We start from the raw sequence: 15,524 nt of genomic DNA on the forward strand, positions 1-15,524 counted from the left end.
CTGGCATCGTTGCAGTTTAATTCTTCAAAGGTCCCTGCTAATTGTTGTCTCTGGTGTTGAAAGGGAACAGTTTCTACCCAGAATCTGTGTTGTGAGTTTTAATAGCGTGAGACACAGGACGGGCAGGGGGTTTGACTGGCTCACATTTCTAATGGCCGGGTCATCTCCGGTGAAAACACCCGTTACATTTGATTTACAGGTCACACATCTATTTGTCTGATCTGGCTGGGGGTCGGATGTGATGATCACTGAACAAGAAGAATGCATTTTAAGACCCGACGCTGCAAGGACTCAGCCCCTACTGACATTGTCACACCAACGACATAACATTGGCTAGTCAGTCATGCGCTCTTCCCCGGGACAGACCGCTTCTCCTGTTCCCTTCATTCCTTAGTTGCCTGTAGTTCTTTGGGTAGGAAAAAGTCCTCAGGAGATTTTCCCTGCCTACTTTGGGATGTCTATTGGTGTCGTCGCTGTTCAGCTCATGTTGGTGATACTTTACAAGTGTAGCTTCTGACACCACTAAGACAAAATCTCACAGCAAACGCCCTGATCCTTTGGCTCTTACCACCTTTCTGTCCCGTCTCCCACCAGGGACAGATGTCATGTAGCCCCACAGTTGAGAGCCCTGGTAGACAATAGCTCTGAACTATGCCTCACTGTCTGTAAATGCAGCAAGGGAAAGACAGCCTGGACTCACTGGACGCCAGAGTGAAGACCCAGCACAGCTCCGCCTGCTCTGCTCACAGACTGAGGAGAAGCCCACATTCCGTTCCACCCAAGAGCATGCCTGTGTGAAACAACAGTGCTCTCTGCTCGTGTAATCATTACATTTTATTCATTTCTATTTGAAGGGGAAATTGTATGGGTTGTTTTATCAGATGGTGTTAGAAATGACTTTGGGTGCTTGGATGTATGGCAATATGACAGAACTATCGTTGAGAAGAAATGGAGGAAAATGAGAGCTTGTTTCTACTCATGAACCCAGGAGATTGAGAAAAGGAAAGAAAATTTGTATGTGTGTGCATGTGTGCATCTTTTCGCATGTGTATATCTAAGTGTGCGTGCATATAAGTATAAATATTTGTGTAAAGGTGTGTATGCTTGTGCATGCGTGTGTATGAGTTTATGTGTCCCGTCAGAAAGCCCCAGAGGTCCTCCCATCTCTATCTCCCCAATATTACGATTACAGGCATGTGTTGCCATGTCTGTCTTTTACATGGGATCTGGGGGTCGAATTCAGGTCCTCATGCTCGTATTGTGACCATTTTACCCACTGATCCATCTTCCCAGGCTCAGTCATGCATCTCTCAGCGCTTTGGCCAACTCTACCTTTTAATACAGAAGTCTGAGCTCTTTTTTCCGCTCCACCTCCAGCGCTAACACTGAGGTACCATGCAGCATCCCCAACTCCTACCCAGACAGCTATGTCAACTTCCGGTCTGTGGTTACAACTTAGTTTTTCTTCTGTCCCTCAGAGCAGCAGCTAAGTGAGCTGAGTAAAATGAATTTGACATTCTTTCCTATTCAAACCCTGCAATAAAGAAAAATCAAAGTCCTTCCACAGCCAGGAAGACCCACAAGATCCCATTTCCACCCCAGATGCAGCCTTCCTCTACCTGGAATCTGGCTACCCGACAGTCCTGAACTCCCTGTGTAGCCAAAGACGACCTTGAACTCACGATCCTCTTGCCTCCACCTCCCAAGTGCTATGATTACCCGTGAGTAACCCTACAGTAGGTGTTTTCAGTTCTGGGGCCTCAAACACAGGTTCACCAAGCAGGGCAAGCACTCTACACCTGGCTAAGTCCCAGCCCTAGGAGTTCCTAGCTGAATATTTATTCTCTCAAGAAAATAAATATCTGGAATCAGCAACCAAAACAAAATCTTATCTTGGAAGGTAATAAAGAAAGACATCTAAAAATAATTTGATATTTTATCTATGAAATTAAGAAGAATTTTACAAAGTAAATAGAGCCTGTATCACAAGAATTTTATACATTATCATTAAAAAGTAAATTGACATAATCATTTGCAAAGGTTTGAGGCAATGGATTAGAAAAACTTTAAAATATTCATGTTTGTCAAACTATTTCACTTGTAGAAATGAACCAAAAAACTTACAAGAGATATGGACAAAGATATATTTTAAGCATTTATTGACACTTAAAATATCAAAGCTCTTTTTTTATCCAAAAAGAAATTAAATAAATTGTATATCAACCATTGGGTCTGAAAATGAAAATGCTGTATAGATCCCATGCATTGTTTTGTATACGAGATCTCTTTTCGTTGTTGCTTTGGTTACTTAGTTTCTTGACAGTGGATCTCATGTAGCCCAAGCTGGTCGCAAACACCTTTTGTAGCCAAGGATGGCCTTGAACTCTTGATCCTCCTGTCTCCACCTTCCATGTGCTGTGATCACAGGTGTGCAACACCATACTTGTTTTTTTCAGTTCTGAAGCTCAAACACAGGGTCCATACATGCTAGGTAAGCATGCTACCCCTGGCTTCAACCCTAGCCCTAGGAGTTTGTATCTGACCCTTAAAATACCTGATGTTCTGTCAATACTGAATTAACACTAAAGGCCAATTCGGTTGGACCAAAATTTTCTACAGCTATAATTAAAGCAGAAATAGTTATCAGGACACTAGCAATTCCACAATGGAATACAAGCAAACTTATCTCTCTGAGACCTCACATAGCACCTGCGCTTCCCCTGGACCTGTTAGGCAAACATAAGAGAATGATTCGCTTATATCTCAGAGTGACTCCAGAAGTTTTTCCTCTGTACCCTACTTGGTAGATAGACTCAGAACCTACCTTTATGTGGACAACAAAACTGGTACACACACTAGATCCACCTGTCATTGATAGTGGGAGAAACTTTGCAGGAGTTGTAAAGGCCACCAAGGGTCTAGGTACCCTTTGCAGAAGTTGTGGAGGCCACCAAGGGTCTAGATACTCTTTACAGGAGTATTAAAGGCCACCAAGGGTCTAGGTACAGTCCCACACATACCAGACTGGAGTCTAGGAGGAAGCTCCAGAAGCATGTCTCTACTGATGATGCATTGTCTCCATTTAAGAATGAGTTCAGCCTTGATGCCCCATGGCAGCTGGGCAGACACATGGCTGACTTCACACCCAGCATCATTACCCCACACATCGAGAACAACCTGACTCTACAGGCTGCTGTGATCAGCTTCTGCACTGACATGACTATGCAGAGTTTATTGAAAATGGTTTGTGATTAAAGGTATTTAAGGGCCAACATTTTTATAGGGCGTAGACTAAAAGGATCTCTGCAACCATAAATTATCTGGCTGTCAGAACTTAGAAACATTCCAGAATCCTCCGATACTGTACTCAGGTCAACTCAGGTTGCAAGGAAGTGAGGACAGAGAGACCTCCTCAGGAGGCTCTTGGTTATGACTCTGGTCTGAAGAACTCACCATCCACCTCACCTGGATGGTAACAGTAGACACTCAAGGAGTCCCCATCTCACATTCTTGCTTCTTCCTTTCTACTTTGCAGAGATAATACTTCCAGGCTTCCCGTGTCTTCCCTTAAAGACACACAGTCTGACAAGGTCATTTCTCTGCTTAGAATCTTCAAGAACCTCCGACTGTTGCTACAAGTAGAGTCCAAATTTGCTCTATAATCTTGGGATGCCCTGTATTATTGGTACACATTTTATTTTGTATAAAATTTATCAACAATTCCTATATACAAGCCCCACCAAGTCTTTCTTCATTTCTGAAGTATGACCAGATCTTTCTTCCTCTGAGATCACACTGGTATAGATCCTGCAGCCCTTGGTAGTTTTTTTTTTTTATCTTATAACCTCTCTGCTTTACAAGATTTTGCTCAAAAGTTGCGTTTACAAATTGCAGACTTTTTCTGAACATAAATTGACATTATTATGGAGTCACATTGCCAACTTATCCAATGATACAAGCAAAACTTTCATAGCATCTAATAAAATGTTGTGAGAATTTGTCTTCAATAGCTCTATTCAACCCTCTGTTAAGCAATCTTCCTAGTCCTCAAGGCATTTACTGTCCCTGAGAACTCCCTGAGGGCATATATGCCAGAAACAACAAGGAAGCCACTGGTCAACCCAATTCTTGCATACATAGACTCCTGAAGTTTCGGTCATAGAAAAGTCTGGAGAAACTCTCCATCTCATACATACACCAGATAGATTGCAGATGGGAGAAATTGGACTAGAGGGAAGATGCTGTCAGTCAAGCGATTGTCATGCAAACAATGAGGCCCTAAGTTCAAATCCCAGAACCCACCTAAAATGCCACCTGTGGTAGCGATTGCTCGTTATGCCCATTCTGGGAAAATGAACACAGAAAAGTTCTTCATGGGGACTCATGGGCCATCCAGACTAACCTGTTTGGTGAGTTCTAGGCTAGTGAGAGACATTGTCTCAAAAAACAAGGTGGAGGACCAGTGATATGACTCAGTAGGTAGAGGTGCCTGTACTAATGACCTGAATTCAGTTCCTGGAATCTACACAGTGGAAGGAGAGAACCACCTCCCACAAACTGTCCTCTGACTTCCATATGTGTACCATGGAACATGCACATCTATCCATACATCAACAAAATAACAAATAAATGCAAGAGAATCTTTAAAAAGGAGAAATGGACACTCACACATGTAATGCACCCACATATGCGTAAATAATGAATTAATGAATACATAGATAAATAAGTCAACATACAACACCTATGCCTACGATCTGTTATAGAATACATTGCCGTCCAGCCCTTTTGCCACCCAGGTAAAGGCGATGGAAGCTGAAATACCATGGCCTCTGCCCAAATGAAACCACATTTTGTTTTCCCATCTGAGCCTCTAACCAGACCAGCAGCAACTAGTGCCTTTCTGTCCTGCTGTGGTTATGTAGTGTCTGGGGCAGATGCTCTGCTCTCTTTCCTCCCAATTGGAAGTGCCTCCCTACCCCACTCCTGCCCCAGTTTCTCCTCTCTGCTCTGCTCTCTCAGCCTGCCTAATTGAGAGGAGTCCCTCTGGGCCTTGGGTCTCCGGGTGAACAAAGTCAGCTGTTTTCTGAGACAGTTATCTTCACCTCACTATTCCTTTCCACACAGCTGAAGTCTTAACAGGTCAGCAGTTCTTTAGACTAAGGGGCAAGTATATAAAACAGGGACTGTAGTCAGAGAGAAAGAGAGACAGTGACAGAGAGAGAGAGAGAGAGAGAGAGAGAGAGAGATCCCCTCCCTTTATCCATTCCTCCCTTCCCCTAGCTCTCTATTCCTCCCTTGTCCCTCCATCCCTCCTTCCTTCCCATCCATGCCTCCTTCCCTCTATTCCCACTCTCCCCTTTCATTCCTTTGTCCTTCTATCCATCTGTCCATCCAGCCATCCATCCATTCTTCTTTCCTTCCATTAATTCTCTCTTTCTGCCTTTGGTGAGCATAGCTGTTCTTCTGGGAAACCCTTTCATCCTGGAGACAAGGTGACATGTAACAGCACAATAACCCAGCAAAGCCCTGGGACCAGGCTAAATGAAGCACCTGGGCAGGAGGACACTTGTGCTGAGGCCCTCTCACCAGCCCAGGAGTGACAACTTTTCAGAGGAAAATTAGTCTGATGTGGAAAAAATGGGGGATGAGTACTGGTCAAATTTTTAAAATAATAACCAAGACGGTGTGCCATTTTAACAGCTGTGTGGCTGTGTCTCACTGCAGCTTTACTTTGCCTTTAAGTAAGGACATGATGGTGATGGTGCCCATCCGCTTGCCAGGGATCAATTCCACATCGTCAGATACTAAGAATCAGAGTTACAAATAAAGCCCTTTGACCTAGAACTCAACATTGAAACCATGGGGTCGTTCACCTCAGTGTGGGAGATGAAAGATGAATGGGTTTTCAGCAGGACGTGAATGAGTGTCTGTTTGAAGGTCCCCTAATTGTCATTTCAAACCAGCAGTTGCTGGCTCCTGAGAAGCTGGAAATGTGCATGCAATGTGACAAGTGATGGACACAGGACTAATCACAACAGGGCTTCCTAATAGAGGTCATTGCCCTCCATGTTCAGAGGCAAACACTGCATGGCAGGGGGATGGGCCACAGGGAGAGGAGGCTCCTGGCTGTCATGTGTCTGCCTGGCTGGGCAATGACCAACAAGTTCTTTCTAGACCCCAGGGAGAGGAAGAAAGTGATGGGGAAAAATCCTTCTCCCCACAGAGTGTAGAGTGTTACTGCATAGAAGGTCTTCAAGGATGCTATGCATGTCAGAGGGATTTTTTTTGTTTTAATTTTTAATGATTTTTATTGAGCTATACATTTTTCTCTGCTCCCATCCCTGTCTCTCCCCTCCCTTTCTACCCTTTCCCAGAGTCCCTATGCTCCCAGTTTACTCAGAAGATCATGTCTTTTTCTACTTCCCATGTAGACTAGATCCAGGTATGTCTCTTCTTAGGGTCCTCATTGTTGTCTAGGTTCTCTGAGATTGTGATTTGTATCTAGTTTTCTTTGATTTATGTTTAAAAACCACTTATGAGTGAGTGCATATGATAAATGTCTTTCTGGGTCTGGGTTACCTCATTCAAAATGATGTTTTCTAAATCCATTCATTTGCCTGCAAATTTCATTATTTTTTCTGCTGTGTAGTACTCCATTTTGTAAATGTACCATATTTTCCTTATCCTTTCTTTGGTAGAGGGAAATTTAGGTTGTTTTCAGGTTCTAGATATGACAAATAATGTTGCTATGAACATAGTTGAGCACATGTCCTTGTAGCACGATTGAGCATCCTTTAGATATATACCCAAAAGTGGTATAGCTGAGTCTTGAGGTAGGTTGTTTCCTAATTTTCTGAGAAATCACCATACTGACATCCAAAGGGGTTGTACCAGCTTGCATTCCCACCCGCAATGCAGGAGTGTTCCCTTTACCCCATGTGATCCTCTCCAGCATATGTTGTCATCAGTGTTTTTGATCTTGGCCATTCTAACAGGTGTAAGATGGAATCTCAGAGTTGTTTTGATTTGCATTTCTCTGATGATAAAGATGTTGAGCATTTTCGTAAGTGTCTTTCAGCCATTTTAGATTCCTCTGTTGAGAGTTCTCTGTTTAGGTCTGTACTTCATTTTTTTATTGGATTATTTGTTCTTTTGATGGCCAATTTTGTGAGTTCTTCGTATATTTTGGAGATCAGACCTCTGTCTGATGTGGGATTAGTGAAGATCTTTTCCCCTTCTGTTGCCTGCCATTTTTTCTTGTTGACCATGTCCTTTGCTTTACAGAAGCTTCTCAGTTTCAGAAGGCCCCATTTATTAATTGTTTCTCTCAGTGTCTTTACTACTGGGGTTATATTTAGGAAATGGTCTCCTGTGCCAATACGTTTAAGTGTACTTCCCACTTTCTCTTCTTTGAGGTTCAGTGTGACTGACTTTATGTTGAGGTCTTTGATCTATTTGGCCTTGAGTTTTGTGCATGATGATAGATATGGATCTATTTTCATTCTTCTACATATTGATATCCAGTTATGCCAGCACCATTTGTTAAATATGCTTTCTTTTTTCCATTTAATATTTTTTGCTTCTTTTTCAAAAATAAGGTGTTTGAAAGTGTGTGGATTAATATCCGGATGTTCGATTCAGTTCCATTGGCCCTCCTGTCTGTTTTTATCCCAATACCAGACTGTTTTCAGTACTGTAGCTCTGTAGTAGAGTTTGAAGTTAGGGTTTGTGATGCCTCCAGAAATTTTTTTATTGTACAGGTTGTTTTTGTTATCCTGGGATTTTTGCTGTCCCATAAGAAGTTGAGTACTGTTCTTTTGAGGTCTTTGAAGAATTTTGCTGGGATTTTGCTGGGCATTGCATTGAATCTGTAGATTGCTTTTGGTAAGATTGCCATTTTTACTATGTTAATTCTACCTACCCAAGGAGCATGGAAGATCTTTCCACTTTCTGGTGTCTTCTTCAATTTCTTTCTTCAAAGATTTAAAGTTTGTGTCATATAACTCTTCCAATTGTTTGGTTAGAGTTACTCTGAGATATCTTATGCTATTTGTGGCTATTGTGAAGGGTGATGTTTCTCTGATTTCTTTCTCAGCCCTTTTATCATCTGTGTACAGGAGGGCTACTGATTTTTTTGAGTTAATCTTGTATCCTGCTATATTACTGAGAATGTTTATGAGTTGTAGAAGTTTCTTGGTAGAATCTTTGAGGTCGCTTATGTAAACTATGACATCATCAGCAAATAGTGAGAGTTTGACTTCTTCTTTTCCGATTTGTATCCCCTTGATCTCCTGTTGTTGTCTTACTGCTCTAGCTAGGACCTCAAGAACTATATTAAATAGGTATGGAGAGAGTGAAGAACCTTGTTCCTGATTTCAGTGGGATTGCTGTGATTTTTTTTCCATTTAGCTTGATGTTGGCTGTTGGCTTGCTGTATATTGCCTTTATTATGTTTAGGTATGTTCCTTGTACCACTGCTCTCTCCAAGACCTTTATCATGAAGGGCTGTTGTATCTTATCAAAAACTACAAATCAGACTTCTAACATGGCAAAGAGGGTAGATGTGTAAAGCAGGCTGTGGTGACACTGAGAGGCATGGTACCTAAAGGTGGGTTCTGCAGATGGCCATTGCCCTGCTGGGTGCTGTTATCAAGCTCTATCTATGCAGCAGGGAAAATCCCACCTACTCAAGAGGCATTAATAAAGCATAGACCAGGTAATACATGAGTTTGCTATTATTGTTGCAGCCACAAGGGGCGCAGTTCTGTTGGAATAGACACCACATGCTAGTTGTCAGCAGGATGTTACCAGGGAAACCCACCTACTACTGGCAGAGAATATCTCTCCCCTTGTTTGTCTTCCTCCATCTCCTCCTATGTCTCCCTTTTCTATCTACCAATCATCTTATTTTCTCCATCAATTCCCCCTCTGTCATCTCTTCTTCCTCTTCTTCCTCTCCCTCCTTTCTTTTTTTTTTCATTTCTTTCTTCCTCTTCTTTTCCTCCTCCTCCTCCTCCGCCTCCTCTTCCTCCTCCCTCTTCATCTTTTAGTGACATTCTGGAAATGGTAACCACAAGTAAAATTTCTCAAGGATTGAATACTTGAGAATTAAATACAAAACTATCAAGCACCTTGGTGGACACAGCGATGTTATTGATGTACTCCTGCCGCAGGTTTGCAGATGACGTCACACACAGGGTCTAACAAGCATCCATGTCACTGCCCCAGTGTCACCATAATTTCTGCCTCGTCCCTCTATTACCCTGTGTGCTGACTGTGTGCAGGGAGCTCTGAGTGTCTCCACTCCTTCTCAGCAGCAGCATCTCCACTGGGCAGATATGGAAATAGTGGTTCAAAAGAGTCCAGGAATTTTGCCAAGGTCACATAACCAGAGAATATGGAAGCCAACCATTGCCCCAGGTCCAACTATTTCAGGGCAGAGACAGAATAAATGTCAATCTTCTCATTATATCTCTGGCTTACCCATCTCTTCCCCTCCCTGCATGTGGGGAGACAATGGCCAAATGAAAATGAGTCCAGATGTCTACATGCAAAGCTGAACAGCCTGGCCAGAGGTTGACAGACATCGCCTCAGGCAGGAACATCAGCTGCCTACCCAGCCTCCCTTTGCCTAGAGTGCATAGAAATGGCCGACAGTGAAAGAGATCAGAACCAAGGCAGTTCATTCTGGCTACAATCCTGACTGAACAACATTAAGTCAAGACTGCTGTTTCCCCTGCTGATGGTGCAGTTCGGGCATGGATGACTTTATTAGAATACCATTCAATTCGGTGTCCAAAACTAGATCCAAACATCCTCTATGAATATATGATTATGACTGCCCATCTTGTGCACGCCTGTGGAAGACCCCAGGCTGGTGTAGACCACACAAAGATTATCCATTCCACCTAGTGAGAATCAGGGTACCCAGAGCAGGACTTGAGAAGATGTGATCAAAGGAGTTTTGGACTTCTCACAAGCTCCCACACTCTTCCTCTTAAGAATCATAAGCTGTTCCAGGCAGGGTGACCATGGCAGCAGACTGACATTGACTTCAGCAGCAAGAGCAGAGAATTTGGTAAATGACAAATTCCTTTCCAGGGGTCACTCTAGCAGCAAGATGGTCGTCGAGGATACTCAGTGTCTGTTTGGCCAAAGTAGAACCTGTGAACTTGTCACAGACAGATCACAAGGCAGTGGAAATGAGGCCATTCTTACCCAGAGACTTAAGTTCAGACTATGTTTCAGCCATGTTGTTGTCTGGAGAAAGTTGATATTCTGCTAAATGTGATTGTCTTTGCTTGAATGACTTATCCTATTACAAGATTGGCCCTTCTTGATTTTCTCTTCCAAATTCAAAGGAGTAAATGTGTGATGTGGTCAGATGACAGGACAAAGCACTAAAGGAAGAGGCCGTCCTCTCTCTGTCTACATCCCAGACATCAGCTGTGCTGCAATGATGTAGATGCTCAATAGATAGCATTTTCTCCCAGCACAGCTACTTAGGCAGACACACATGCTCTCACGAAGCATATTTAATTATCTTGCGTCTCCTCAGTGCTGACCTTGAACCTCAGTATTGCTCTACCTCCTTGCTTTCTTGTTTACCCCCCAGAGCTGTTCACATCTGAGCTCACACGTGCAGGTGTGAGACGCTCAAATGGAAAACTCTCTGCCATGCACGGCAATGACCAATGGACACAAGTGACCCCCAGTTTACCTTCATTTCTAAGCAAAATATTCCTCTGGATGTTCCTTATCTACAGAAAGGAAACTCTTGGCTGCTCGCCCTGACTAGCTGATGGCAGGGCAGCGAGACATGAAGCCTGGACTGAGCTGGAACTTTCTTCCACAGTGGCTAGCACTCATTGTTCTGGAAGGCAAGTGTGGGCTGCTTCAGGAGAAAACTCACCAGTGGCCTTACCCAGAGAGCTGCAACGATGATTCCAGGTGTGATGTGCCCACTGGAATAATAGCAAATGTCATAATTATGGGGGAATCTTAATTCCATTTTTTATCACTGGGGAAAAAATTTTCTGACAATATTTTAAAGAGAAAGTGTTTACTGTGGCCTACAGTTTGTGGGCAGAGTCCACAATGGCAAGGAAAGCCTGGTAGCAGGAGCATGAGACAGTCAGCTACATGGCATTCACAGTCAGGAGGCAGAGAGATGGATGCTGGTGCTAGGCTCGCTTCCTCCGTTCTATGCATTGTAGAAAATGGCACCACCCAGTTTTAGGATGGATCTTCCTGCTTCACATAATCCAGCCAGGGTAATGTCTCATAGACCTGGGAGGAGACTAACCTAAGATACATAATCCTCCAAAGGTTTCTTCTAGGTGATTATAGATCCTGCCACTGCAGTGGCAACCGGCGACATTTTGCTTGGATTTGATGCCTGCACCATTGGAGGGATGTCACACTTGGTACGGTAAATCTGGTCAAAATTCTGTGACTGGACCTGTAAGGACACTACTACTGATGTTTTACTAAATAAACATGTTTTTAAAATGTTTTTAAACATTTGCTTATACATATCGATTAGTGCTGCTCTCATTAGGGAAGCTTCTCTTGTGATGGGTAGCAATGAATGCAGAGACTCATAAAGGTTCTAAGTGATGTGAATAAGTGAACATTGATGCTAAACAGGACATATGCATCATCCTCTCTGAGGCCCAGGTAACACTGTAGAAGGGGGAGAGGAAAGAATATAAGAGGCAGAGGGTGGGATGCTGTGAGATGCTGCCTTCCGGACAGGGCACGGCTATCACATTTGGCACTCACAGCAAGCTGCAGCTGTCTGAACCAGGACTGCAACAAAACTGGCCTCATCAAGGATTTATCCCGGATGGGGGGTGGCTCATGAGACCACACCCACCTAAGGAGTTACAGAAGCCAGTGGTTGCTGGTGGGGCAGAGACATTCTGTAACCAGTGGTTCTTTGTGTTTGATTAAGCAAATGGTCCCACACCCTTATCTCATAACAGAAATCTTAATTAAATGATGTGGATCATTAAGGCAGGAGGGAAGGTTCAGAGATTAAAAGCACATAAACTCTTGTAGAAGACCCAAGTTCCCAGCTCCCAACATACATATCAGATGTTCACAGCCGCCTATAATTCCAGCTCTGGGGATCTGGATGCATATACATGATGGAGGAGGGTTAACTGTCTATGTGTTACTTTCACTGGTTAATAAAGAAACTGCCTTGGCTTTTGATAGGACAGCCGCTTAGATAGGTGGAGTAGACAGAACAGAATGCTGGGAGAAAGAAGGCAATGAGGCAGTCGCCATTACTCTCCTCTCTGAGACAGCTACAGGTTAGAATCTTCCTGGTAAACCACCACCTCGTGGTGCTACACAGATTTTTAGAAATGGGTTAGATCAATATGTAAGAGTTAGCCAATAAGAGGCTACGGATAATGGGCCAAACAGTGTTTAAAAGAATACAGTTTCCATGTAATTATTTCAGGGGTAAAGCTAGCTGGGAGGCAGGCGGCGGGAAGCAGCCCACAGCTCCTACTACATATATACACACAAAGACAGGTAGACAGCTCACAAAACCATAAAGACATGAAGATAGAACAGGATACAGGGATGAAGGAGTTGGTAGGAGGGGAGCATGAAAGAGGATAATGGAGAGTATAATTAAAGTACATTATATATGTACAAAATTGTGAAAGAATAGATTTAAAATCCAAAACAGAAAACAACCCCCCAATGTATAAATAAATAAACAAGTAAACAAACTCTCCAACTGCTTAAACTTTCAAGGATACCTTGTGAATGGTGTTGATGATGGAGGCCCCATCAGTTGCTCATCCATCAGGGATTCACACATGCTCGAGGGCCAGTTCATGAAGAGTTCTCCAAAGATAACAAACATCAAACACACAAAAAAAGATGAGGACGAGGAAGAGAAAGGAGAAGAGGCGAAGGCAGAATAAAAGGAAGGAGAAGAAAGAAGGAGGAGGAAGAAAGAGAAGAGATGAAGATTAAGAAGAAGAGGAAGAGGAAGAAGAAGAAAAAGAGGAAGAGGAGGAGGAGGAGGGAAGAAGAAAAAAAGAAGGGAGGAGGAAAAGTCACATTACAAAAGAGAAGACCTTCATCTTAATATAATTAGTATCCTGATGATAGGGAACACAGAGACAGGCACACAGGGAACATCTACACAATGACAAAGACACAAAAACATAAGAAGTCATAAAGAGGTGAAGTCCATATTCTCCTGTACTTTAAAGGGAGGAAGTGCTATGCACATCTTGATTTGGAAACCAAAAACTTCAGAAGGTGCAACAATACATTCGCTCTTGTTTTGTTTTTAAGCATTTATTTTATTCTGATTTATGTGCATGTGCATGTATTACCCACAGAGGCCAGAAGAGAGTGTCAGATGCCTCTGAAACCGCAGTTGCTGTTGTGAGCTGTCTGATGTCTGTCTTGGAAACAGAACCTGGGTTGTCCGTATAAGCAGACAGTGCTCTTAACCACTGACCCATCTCTCCAGGCTCTTTGGTGGGATTTTCAAATCATAAGTTTGTGATTCTTTGTGGAATGGCATCCTCAGGAAAGCAATATAGCAAATGGTATCATTCTCAACTCTCAGAACTAAGAGTTATGTGAAACCCCTCTGATCAAACCAGAAACCAGCAGCTTAGTGTAGCTTCAAGTGTGGTTGTAAAATGACAAATATTAAATCTAAATGTATGGAGAACACAAGTCTGGGAATGTCAGAGCATAAGTTAAAGGGTTTGGGACAGAGAAAGGATTTAGAGACTAAAGAGTAGGGTTCCATCTGATGATTGAAACACAATTCCTGCTGAGAATAATCAATCGCAAGGGTGAAACTTGTCTGGTGCTGAATAAAATTGTTGGACAGACATCTCTGTAGAGTAATGTTTTTGTCAGGTGTCTGCTCTAGTTTGCTTTCTGTTGCTGAGATAAACACTGTGATCAAAGCAACTTGAGGAGAAGGGGTTTATTTGGCTCACAGGTCATGCTCCATCACTGAAGGAAGTCAGGTCAGAGATTCAAGGCAGGAGCCTGGAGGCCAGAGCTGAAGCAGAGGCCATGGGGGAGCACTGTTTACTGGCTTGTTCTTTCTGGTTTGCGCAGTCTGCTAGTTTATGTACCCCAGGACCACCTGTCCAGGGTCAGCACCACATCAATCATCAATCAAGAAAAGAGCTGCAGACATGCATAAGGCCAATCTGATGGAGGCAAATTTTTGATTAAAGTCCTTAATTGCTGTGTTGTGAACAGAGATTGTGTTTTTCCCTTCCCAGTCACCCAGACCCGAATAATCACACAAAAACTATACTAATTACAACACTGGCCAATGACTCAGGCATATTCCTAGCTAGCTCTTACACCTTAAATTAACCCATTTCTGTTATTTTATATTTTACCATGAGGCTCTTGCTTTGCTGCCTCTTGCTTCTTGGGCATCTACATAATGTCTGCCTGACTTCTTCTTTTCTCCTCTATCTCTGCATGGATTTCCCACCTTGCTATATTCTGCCCTGCAGTAGGCCAAAGTAGCTTCTTTATTAACTAATGGTAATAAAAAATTATTCACAGCATATAGAGGGGAATCCCACACCAATGTGCCTATGATCATTTTATTTTGATAAGAAGTATGACAATTGTGGTGGCCTGTGTGGTAAGCTGGTGGCCCGAGGATTCTTCAGGAGGGATTACCAACAAGCAATTGTGTGTGAGACTTCTTCCCCCATCAGTTCTTGGAGTCACTGCCTTTGTTTTGACAAACATGACTTCATTTTGATTCTGATGTCAAGATTCCCATTTCCTTCACAAGAGCATAAAATCCTCTGGCTCTTGCCTCAAGAGAAAGAACAGCAAAGGTGACCAGGAGTCATGAGGCAGGCTGCATTCCTTACACCTCAAACTTCATTTTTGCGAAGTCAGATTTCTGCTCTGCTTGCTCTGCTTGACTTCTCTGCGTGAACAGCCAGTTCATTTAACCTTTGACAGCTGTATAGGTTTGGATTCTCTAGAGGGAGAAAATCAATGGGATATATAGACTTACAATCATCAAAGGGTTTTATCAGACTATTTTACACACTGGGAGGTTGGGCAGACCAAGAATGCTTGTTTGTATGCTAGAGAGAAAAACAGTGTAGTAGCCACTGGGCCCAGGAATTTGGAAGACTCACCGTGGATGACAGGAGGGGGCCATATTGGATACAGACTTAACACAACACTGAAAGCTTCACAAAGAGTGACTGCTGGGAATCCACATGGAGGACTGAAGACACCGGAATCTGATGTCCATGGATGATGGCAGCAGCAATAGGTGAACTTTCGTCAGAAGAGAATATGCTGAGTGTCTTCTTCCATGTGCTGGCTTCTCCCACTATCTGCTTTTATTCTATCCCAACACCCAAAATACTGAATGGTGCTGACAGCACTGAAGGAACATCTGCCCCACTAGGTTGTTGTTCCAACTGTCTATCCTCCTTGGAAATGTTCTCACAGATATGTCCAGTTATGAGATGTTCTAG

The sequence above is a fragment of the Myodes glareolus genome, chromosome 2 (genome assembly GCF_982192425.1).
Source record: "Myodes glareolus chromosome 2, mMyoGla1.1, whole genome shotgun sequence".
In the NCBI taxonomy this organism is placed as follows: Eukaryota; Metazoa; Chordata; class Mammalia; order Rodentia; family Cricetidae; genus Myodes; species Myodes glareolus.